The sequence below is a fragment of the Coregonus clupeaformis genome, chromosome 28 (genome assembly GCF_020615455.1).
Source record: "Coregonus clupeaformis isolate EN_2021a chromosome 28, ASM2061545v1, whole genome shotgun sequence".
Lineage (NCBI taxonomy): Eukaryota > Metazoa > Chordata > Actinopteri > Salmoniformes > Salmonidae > Coregonus > Coregonus clupeaformis.
This window is the reverse complement of record NC_059219.1, coordinates 30381084-30391566: the sequence shown is the minus strand read 5'-3', so window position 1 is coordinate 30391566 and position 10483 is coordinate 30381084.

The following is a 10483-nucleotide window of genomic DNA, read 5'->3' as shown; positions in this document are numbered from 1 at the left end:
ATATGGTTTCCATCATCATTAGCATAATGGTCATCATCGTCATGTTGTAACCTCATCCCCAGGCTTATTGCTACCTCACACAGAGACAACGATGGTGGCTGAGACTATCACTATAGTGAGGAATACCACATCACCATCATCATCATACTCTGTCTCAGAATCCACTTGCATGCCTCGTATTGACTACACAGTAAGCGTCCAACGGCTTCAGCACAGACAATAGATTATAGTATAGCATTTCAGAATTCTCTTTGTCTCTCCATTGTCCTCTCAACAGTTTCTGTTCTCTTTGTAGTCACATAATGTCCGTTACAATAACATTCAGAGCTCTCGCTACCCAGGGCCAAGGAGCATAGTGGTTTGCTCAGGAATCCAGGGGCTTTGCTTTGGTTGGCCTGGCCTCTGACATGAAGGAAAATAACAGGAAAAACCAAGATATTTCAGAAATGAGTCTGCTATTAGAATTACACCATTCTACCTTAGCTTACTGATTGTGGATGACAAATGTTTTTGCAGTATGCATTTCAGAGCTCAACCAATATCTGCTATATCAGTACTCAACTGCTGAGAACTAATGGTCTATGCATAAATTATAATTTGGGTTAAATGTTTTATTTTACAATTACTGCTTCTATCTTGTCAACTCATGATCATAAAAAATGTGACTGATGACATATAAAATCAAAATGAAAAGCTGAATTGCCAGCGGTTTTAATGATCCACATCACATCACTATTACCACCACCTTGATTAGGTAACTTCAAACATTTCACTGATATACCAGGCAATGCTGGAGGGCATGATTAATTGAGTGCCCTCTGACTTTCAAGTTATTTGCTTTACGAACACCATATGTTGATTTGAAATGTTCTCCTCTAAAACCAGATGGGCACCTGCGGTATTCTGCCCTTCCGTGTCTCACTGAAGGAACACAAAGTATATTCAAATAAAGGATGATGAGAGAAGGTGATGATATTCCCAGTGGACAAACTTTAACACCTGTCTTTCAGTACATTACACAGTCAACTCATAACGTAATAACAGATGGTGTTCTGAGTCTGAGAGAACAATGTCCAGCAGGTAAAGAAAACATCCTCCCCACAGTGTGTCTCTCATCTCCTTGCTGGAAGGTGCATGGTAGAGAGGAACTCTAGCCTTTTTGTTGACCTACCCAGAACCTTTACTCTTAGAAGAAAGACAGTAGTAAATCAGCCTGTTGAAATGTGTGAGGAGGTGACACCGTGACACAGGACCATGTCCACAGCCAGGATTTACTCCTAGTAAGGTCAAATGGTCGAATAAAGCATATCCCAGTGGTCACATGGTCAAGTAAAGCATATCCCAGTGGTCATATGGTCAAGTAAAGCATATCCCAGTGGTCACATGGTCAAGTAAAGCATATCCCAGTGGTCACATGGTCAAGTAAAGCATATCCCAGTGGTCACATGGTCAAGTAAAGCATATCCCAGTGGTCACATGGTCAAGTAAAGCATATCCCAGTGGTCACATGGTCAAGTAAAGCATATCCCAGTGGTCACATGGTCAAGTAAAGCATATCCCTAACTGTAGGCTAAAATATTAAATTAGGTCCTGGCCCTATTTATTTCTACTGACGTGTAGTTCTTTATTTACCAGCAGGGGGCAGGCTAAGAACACATTATGAATGTTATTTTTTTTCCCATCACTCCATCACCCTGTCAGACTGATGCCGTTTTCAAACTATTTTGGTGATGCTGCATGAATTTGAGAATGAATTCTATTAAGATAAGTGCTCACGATATAAATGCACTTGAGAGAGATGTAAGGGTTGTTTGGGTTCAGGTCCAGGTCCAGGTGGGGACCCTTGACAAATCGCTCAAGTGCTTAATTGCCCAAGTCGTGCTATAAAGCTCTGTAATACATAAAATATGCAAATGAATAGGAGTCCATTATAAGTCTGTAAAAGCCTCAATAGTCAAATTATTTTTTGACAAGAGAAGTACAGCTGCAGTCCCTACATGAGAACTACAAAATTAAAGCATATTCGTTTATACACTCCAGACTCTAAATGTCACATTTACATTAACATTTACATCATTTAGCAGACGCTCTTATCCAGAGCGACTTACAAATTGACACATGACTGTAATTACCAGCAAACAGGATGGAGCAGATTATACAGAATAGTTATTTGAGCTGTAGCAAAAGGTGTAATGGAAAATATCAATTCTTGGCAGGGTCAGCACCAGTGCCTATCTGATACGTCTTCCACCACACAATTCCGAGTCATCCGACATCAAGATTGACTTGTATTTCCCTAAAAACATCCAACATAAGATACCCATTACTGTGGAAACGTATCATAAACCCTGTCATTAGTTTAGAGCTAATTTGTCTGGACACAGATAGCGGCTCAGCTGCTTGATCCATCTCCACTGTGTCTTAACTGCAAATGGAGCTGACGTCTCCTGGCTCTCTCCCATGACAGCTCCTCTTATCATGGTTGGCCAGAGGGCACACAAACCATCCAGGCTCTTTTAAAGAGATTCCACTGCTGCTGCTGTTGATTATGCCTCCGTCCAAGACCAGCGGAGCCTGCAGAACTAACCAGCCAAATCACAACACCAACACCAGCCTCATTACTCAGACATAAAGACAATTACAATGCAATAATGACTCATTATTGACATTATGCTTTGTAATTGCTCCGCAATTAATGACCACCGGTGGCAAAGTTCCCTGAAATGCTTTTTTGGTTTTTCTGTTGCACCACCACCTTTTGACCAGTCCAGCACTTCAGTAATGAGAATAACAACGTAATTGGTGTCTGCATTAATTATAATAATTGGTGCGACAGCATTGTTTCAATCATTAGTGTTAGTCATTTAAGTTCCAGGTACAGTATCCTGAAGCTTGTCTCTGTATTGATGTCAGTGTCTCTGTGTTGAGTCATTATTGCATGTCTTGGCTGAATTCCTCAGAGCTGCAGGTTGTTGTTGGTGTGTCGTGGGCAGGGACACATTCGCCTTGGACAACAGCTTTTCCTGTGACTTTCCTGTGGAGAGTAAGAGGTGTTGATGATGGTGACACGCTGAGAGCTACCTGCCTTGTTACATGTGGGCAGAGTGATTATTTCTGACACAATGATCAGGGAGGTACACAGGTGTCAGGTCACGCTGTAGCAATTACCAATTATAGCGCAGCATTAGTAATGAATACAATGAAGGCATGTTCGCTGACCGGAGAGCCATCCCCCCGTCCCCCTCCTCTCCCTCCCTCCGTCCCCCTCATCTCCGCCTCCAGGGACAACGCTGTCACCTGCAGAAAGGTTGAGGGGAGTGTCACCGGACCAGTCTGTGAGTGACAGGTGCATGGTGATGGCGGCATTGCCTGGTGATGCGACTCTGGTTGACGGAAGGTTTGGGAAGGGAAATTCTGGTCGCTACGCCCACGGACTGCACACACAGGTAGGCTAATGTTGAGAGAAATGCATCTGCTGTTGAAATAGTTGGGGATGACTTGAAAGGACAAAACATTACATGTATCTACACAACCTGTTGTTGTTTCTTGATGGTGCTTGGTGTCATATCAAGTAAAGACGAGATAACATAATTGAGGCCCTATTGTCTAGTCCATGCCTCAACCCATCAAGCCATAACTACCAACCGCTTCCACCTGATCTATGTCAAAGTCTCTCCAACCCCTCTAATAATAATTATAATAATTATAATAATTATGTGTTTGATACCATTCCACTGATTCCGCTCCAGCCGTTACCTCAAGCCCGTCCACCCCAATTAAGGAGCCACCAACCCCTGTGTATTTAATATAGTGTTTTTCATACAGAATCTCAAAGCGCTTTTAAAAAACAAAAACAAATTCAGGGAGCTGGCAGTTGATGGGAGATGGTCTTCCACAGCTAGATGATGATGCAGTTCAGTAAAGGAGTAGCTTGAGTGGAGGTGGCGTCAATGGTTCAGTCAGGGAGGGAGAAACAACAGTCGGGAGCTCTTCATCAGGAACCTCTATCTCTGAAGTTCACAGCTACTCCTCCTCTGTAGGTAGGCTGGAACATCCACCACCGAATGTGTAGCACCCATTTGGGTGATGCTTCGGCAGCTATAAGCGCCTGAGAGACCACCACACCTCGTCAGTAATCACCAAGAGTCTCCTACAAGGCGAGCCTCTGTCATCCCCACACACCACAGTCCACATCCTTCCAGAAACCAAGGCAGGTGGAATACAAATTTGGTGCTGTGTTGATCAGTTGTTGAGGCATCATTCAAATTAGATTCGCCAGCTAGCTAGCTAATGCTAGCCAAGCCAAGTAAACAGACTTTCCAGCTAGCTAGTTAATGCTAGCAAAACGAGTAAACAGACTTCCCAACTAGCTAGCTAATGCTAGCCAAGCCAAGTAAAACAGATTTCCCAGCTAGCTAGCTAATGCTAGCCAAGCCAAGTAAACAGACTTGCCATCGTCAGTCCTGCAACTCCATGGGCCACCACCAGATATTTTTGCTTGTTTCAAAATGCAACATAAAACACTTAATAATAGAACTATAAACACAAAAAAAGAAACGTCCTCTCACTGTCAACTGCGTTTATATTCAGCAAACTTAACATGTGTCAATATTTGTATGAACATAGCAAAATCAAAAGTAACAGTCAGTATCTGGTGTGGCCACCAGCTGTATTAAGTACTGCAGTGCATCTCCTCCTCATAGACTGCACCAGATTTGCCAGTTCTTGCTGTGAGATGTTACCCCACTCTTCCACCAAGGCACCTGCAAATTCCTGGACATTTCTGGGGGGAATGGCCCTAGCCCTCACCCTCCGATCCAACAGGTCCCAGATGTGCTCAATGGGATTGAGGTCCGGGGTCTTTGCTGGCCATGGCAGAACACTGACATTCCTGTCTTGCAGGAAATCACGCACAGAACGAGCAGTATGGCTGGTGGCATTGTCATGCTGGAGGGTCAGGGTGAGCCTGCAGGAAGGGTACCACATGAGGGAGGAGGATGTCTACCATGTAACGCACAGCGTTGAGATTGCCTGCAATGACATCAAGCTCAGTCCGATGATGCTGTGATACACCACCCCAGACCATGACGGACCCTCCACCTCCAAATCGATCCCACTCAAGAGTACAGGCCTCGGTGTAACGCTCATTCCTTCGACGATAAACGTGAATCCGACCATCAGCGAAGAGCACTTGTTTCCAGTCCTGTCTGGTCCAGTGGGTTTGTGCCCATAGGCGACATTGTTGCCGGTGATGTCTGGTGAGGACCTGCCTTACAACAGGCCTACAAGCCCTCAGTCCAGCCTCTCTCAGCCTATTGTGGACAGTCTGAGCACTGATGAAGGGATTGTGCGTTCCTGGTGTAACTCGGGCAGTTGTTGTTGCCATCCTGTACCTGTCCCACAGGTGTGATGTTCGGATGTACCGATACTGTGCAGGTGTTGTTACATGTGGTCTGCCACTGCGAGGACGATCAGCTGTCCGTCCTGTCTCCCTGTAGCCCTGTCTTAGGTGTCTCACAGTATGGACATTGCAATTTATTGCCCTGGCCACATCTGCAGTCCTCATGCCTCCTTGCAGCATGCCTAAGGCACGTTCACGCAGATGAGCAGGGACCTTGGGCATCTTTCTTTTGGTGTTTTTCAGAGTCAGTAGAAAGGCCTCTTTAGTGTCCTAAGTTTTCATAACTGTGACCTTAATTGCCTACCGTCTGTAAGCTGTTAGTGTCTTAAAGACCGTTCCACAGGTGCATGTTCATTAATTGTTTATGGTTCATTGAACAAGCATGGGAAACAGTGTTTAAACACTTTACAATTAAGATCTGTGAAGTTATTTGGATTTCTACGAATTATCTTTGAAAAACAGGGTCCTGAAAAAGGGACGTTTCCTTTTTTGCTGAGTTTATCTACAATATTGACAGAGCTCTCTGCCTAGGCTTCCTCACGGTGCCATGGCAACAAAAATATCCCAACTTTGTATGCTGTTTGTACTCTACAGAAGAGTCTGCCTTGAGCTTAGGAGCAGATGAAAGCGGGGGGAGAGAGAGACAGAGAGAGAGGTCTGAAGTGAACCCGCCTGAAAAGGTGAGCTGGGACACGACAGGCTCTCTTGGGGGGCATTCTAGGACAGGTAGAGGGGGGCATGTTCAATGAGGTCTAATAGTCAGGGTGGAGGAAATCGGAAGGACCTCAGAGTAGCGTGCGTGTTGTTTTCCACAAGTGGACAGCAAACACATCAAAGCCTGGACCAGAGGTGACTAATGGGAGGATTAGCTGCTTGATGCACAACACAGGAAACATGCACTGCCAGCAGAAACAGAGAGAGAGAACAGAGAGAGAGGAAAATTAACTTTAGTCTGCACTCAGATGGGGAAAGGATGGGAAGAGTCTGAACAAAGTGGGGTTAGGATAGACCAAGAGGGAATATGTTAAAATGCATCCAAGTCAACAGTATTGGTTGAAGAGGATATAGGTGTTGTTTCAGAGTAGCCAGCACTCTTATGTTGGTTTACAGATGTCCATAAACCCACAGGAGAATAAGAGGATGTTGTAACTGTTGGCTGCAGTATATACAGTATGTTGTGTTCACCCGTAATGCATTATACTGTATATACTGTAAATGCACTACAGACGCAACAATTTCAAAGATTTTAATGAGTTACAGTTCATATGAGGAAATCTAATCTATGGATTTCACATGACGTGGAATACAGATATGCATCTGTTGGTCACAGATACCTTTTGTGCATTCAAATTGCCATCGATAAAATGCAATTGTGTTCGCTGTCCATAGCTTATGCCAGCAATGCTCACTAACAGGGATGTAAACAAATGTGTGTACAACATTTGAGAGAAATAAGCATTTTGTGCATATGGAACATGTCTGGGATATTCTATTTCAGCTCATGAAACATGGGACCAACACTTTACATGTTGCGTTTATGATGACTGTGGTTATTATGTCACTCACCTCTGATACTCTTCAATAAGGGCGTTAGGGTAATAAGCTCCCACAAAGCAGAACCATTATGTGATAATTCCACTAATCTCCCCTGAGACAGTGATGCAGCTGCTAATAATATAAAATATTATGTTTGGCACTGAGAGGATTTACATTTCTCTCCCATTTTCTACTCTCAGGGATCGTCTTGTTGCTATGCAGTGTAATCCTTTCCCTAACCACAGAGTTCTATGTATAAAAAAAACAAAGAAGAAAGAAAAACAAAGGGTGAGCTTAGCTACATTTATGACCTTACCCACTGGGCAAAAACTGGTTGAATCAACGTTGTTTCTAAGTAATTTCAACCCCCCAAAAATCAACATGATAATGTTGAATCAATGTGGAAAACTAAGTGGATTAGCAAAAAGTAATCAACATAAGGGCATTTCTTTTTTTTTTTTACCCACATTTGAACCTATATCCAATGACATGACGATTTTTTGTTGTTGATTTCATTTTAGTTGACAACTCAACCAACTGTAAATCAAATCTAGAAGTTGAACTGACGTCTGTGCCCAGTGGGTACCTGTAATAACTTAGGCTACTGTACTGCATGTAAATGAGACTGTGACATCAAGCTGATGTAAAGAACCAACATTCATATTCAATGACCATGTCAATCTTATCAATGAAAGGGATGCATAGCAAAATGACTGGCTGGATGTACTGTAAGGTTAGTGTAATGGACATACAGTATGATAGAATAAACGAAAAGGCAAGAATGTCAATAGATAACCCAATACATATTTCTTTCCAGCTTTAGCAGAAAGAGAAGCATCTTTGTATGAAAAGCTAGTTCTACAGTTTTAGCTAAATTGGAGGCATTTTTTATGTTACAAAATGGCAGTTCAGGGCTTTGGTTTCATATATCCAATTTTAAATAAACGCACAGCATTTGAGTGGGTGGGACTCAGCTTGAAGCCCATCTTTTTTTTTTTGCACTCCTTTGCAACCTTTTCTCCGCTCAACGCTTGCCAAATAAATTCTTCCCCTTGTTAAAATCTCACACTTCCTCTTCTGAAATCCCCTCAAAACTGTCTACCGCAGAGCAAAATGCCTCGTTAGATCAGAGGCAGAGCTGCCATCTATATTCCAGACCGAGACATTTCCAAATGCAACAATGGCTCTTACATGTAACAATCAGCCCATACAAAAACATATTGTTGCACTAAAAAGCCCCTCACAAAAAGACACCTGCACAATCCCCTACACACATACAAAAATAATCGTATAGCCTGTAGTCCTTACACACTCACTCATATGCACTCATTCATGCACACGCACACACTGATGAGGACAGAAAGAACATTAGTGAGATGGCAGACACAGTCGATGTGTATGTATCCACAGTCCCTCCCTCCCTCTGTGTTGTTTACTGTGTGTGGATGTGATCCCCCCCCCCTCCAGTCCCCCTGCTGTGTCTCATTCATTCCCCTCATTAGATATCTCATTATATACCCCCTCTAAAAGCCTCTCTCATTACACTCTTTCCTCTGCAGCAGCAGATCCACTCTGGTGACTCTCTTCTCTAACACAGCTTTCAGGACAAGGGGGACCAGGCAGCAAATAGCCAACAATGTGCTTTGCCTCACAGATACTGTAAATCCCTGCTAAACTTCTTAACACAACTAAAAGTTCTCATTGAGCCTTGTTAGAGACAGAGACATTGTATGAATTCCTAAACGCTGTATCCACCATAGAGGACTAAGAACTTGTTTTGTCATCACTATCATGTTCATAAATATCTATCCAAACTATCTACAAATGCCATATTAAGCACTGCTTTGCCTGCTGGGCTCTTCTGCAGAGTGAAAACGCAAGGGGGGCAGGGAGGGAGGGAGGGAGGGAGGCAGAGAGGGAGGGAGGCAGGGAGGCAGGCAGGCAGGCAGGCAGGCAGGGAGGCAGGCAGGCAGGCAGGGAGGGAGGGAGGGAGGGAGGGAGGGGAGGGAGGAGGGACAGAGAAAAGTGTGTGCCCTCAGTTCTCGCTCCTCTCTATCTCTACTGGTGGTCGCCTCTCTGCAGAGGTCAGAATGATTACCAACAAGGCTGCTCAAAGGCACAATCTCCTGTCTGAGCCTCTGGATGGAGCTCTCTCCCCTCCATTTCCATCAGTCCATCTCTCCCTCCTTCTCTCTCCACCTCCACCTCTCTCTCTTTCCCCCTCAGTTTCCCTCTCTGTTTCTTACTGATTCTGTCTCTGCCTCTCTCCAAGTTGCCTGTTGTGAGCGTGTGTGAGTTTCACTCCTCAACATCAAGGTCAGTTTTAGGTATAATCAGAGGTAGACAATGCCTGACAAAAAGTGTTATGGCTGACCTGTCTGAAAGGTCTGGCCTTGAACACAGCGAAGTATTACACTCTTACAAAAAAAGGTGCTGTCTAGAACCTAAATGGATTCTTCAGCTGTCCCCATAGGGGATCCCTTTGAAGAACCCTTGTTGGTTCCAGGTAGAACCCTTTTGGTTCCTAGTAGAACCGTTTTGGGTTCCATGTAGAATCCTCTGTGGAATGGGTTCTACATGGAACCCAAAACAGTTCTACTTGGAACCAAAAGGGTTCTACCTGGAACCAACAAGGGTGTCTCTCTCTCTCTCTCTCTCTCTCTCTCTCTCTCTCTCTCTCTCTCTCTCTCTCTCTCTCTCTCTCTCTCTCTCTCTCTCTCTCTCTCTCTCTCTCTCTCTCTCTCTCTCTCTCTCTCTCTCTCTCTCTCTCTCTCTCTCTCTCTCTCTCTCTCTCTCTCTCTCTCTCTCTCTCTCTCTCTCTCTCTCTCTCTCTCTCTCTCTCTCTCGGTGTTTGGCTTTCATCCTTTTCACTGGAGAGGTATGACTGGTTAATGTGTGTCCTGAAAAATAAGGTTTTGTGTTTTTGTGTATTCTGTCTCATCCCCAGTAGGGCTGTTCTGAGAGACAGGGTACACAAGCCCCTCCCAGCCCTAACTGACCTGACCTCTAGCGACACGCGGCACGCACACACGCGCACACACACACACACACACACACACACACACACACACACACACACACACACACACACACACACCCACCACCACCCTGTACGCATGCTAACAGATGGAATATGGCCACCGGTGGGACTAATGGATTTTTCCTGTTATTGGTCAGGGCTCAGTGACCAGCCCCTGGGGACATATGTGATCCAGGAGGGAATTGATTACCCCTCGCAGTAAACAAACAAATCCCAAAGCTCTTTTTATCCTGATGTCAAAGCCATCCCCGTTGCCGAGTGTCGTCAATAAGAACACGCTCGGGGGGGGCAGTGGTTTAACAATGCAAACCTGAACTAGAGCCTACTTCAGCTTCAGAATCTCTTTTGGATTCCATGGAAGCCCAGGGGAAGTTGGGCATCTCTAGTGATGACGATTTGATTATCCTAGATACAGTAACTTAGATGCCATTTATCGTCCTGGAGTAGGGTGACCACATTTAAAATACCCAAATGCGGGACAAAGGGATGATTTTGCGGAACACTCG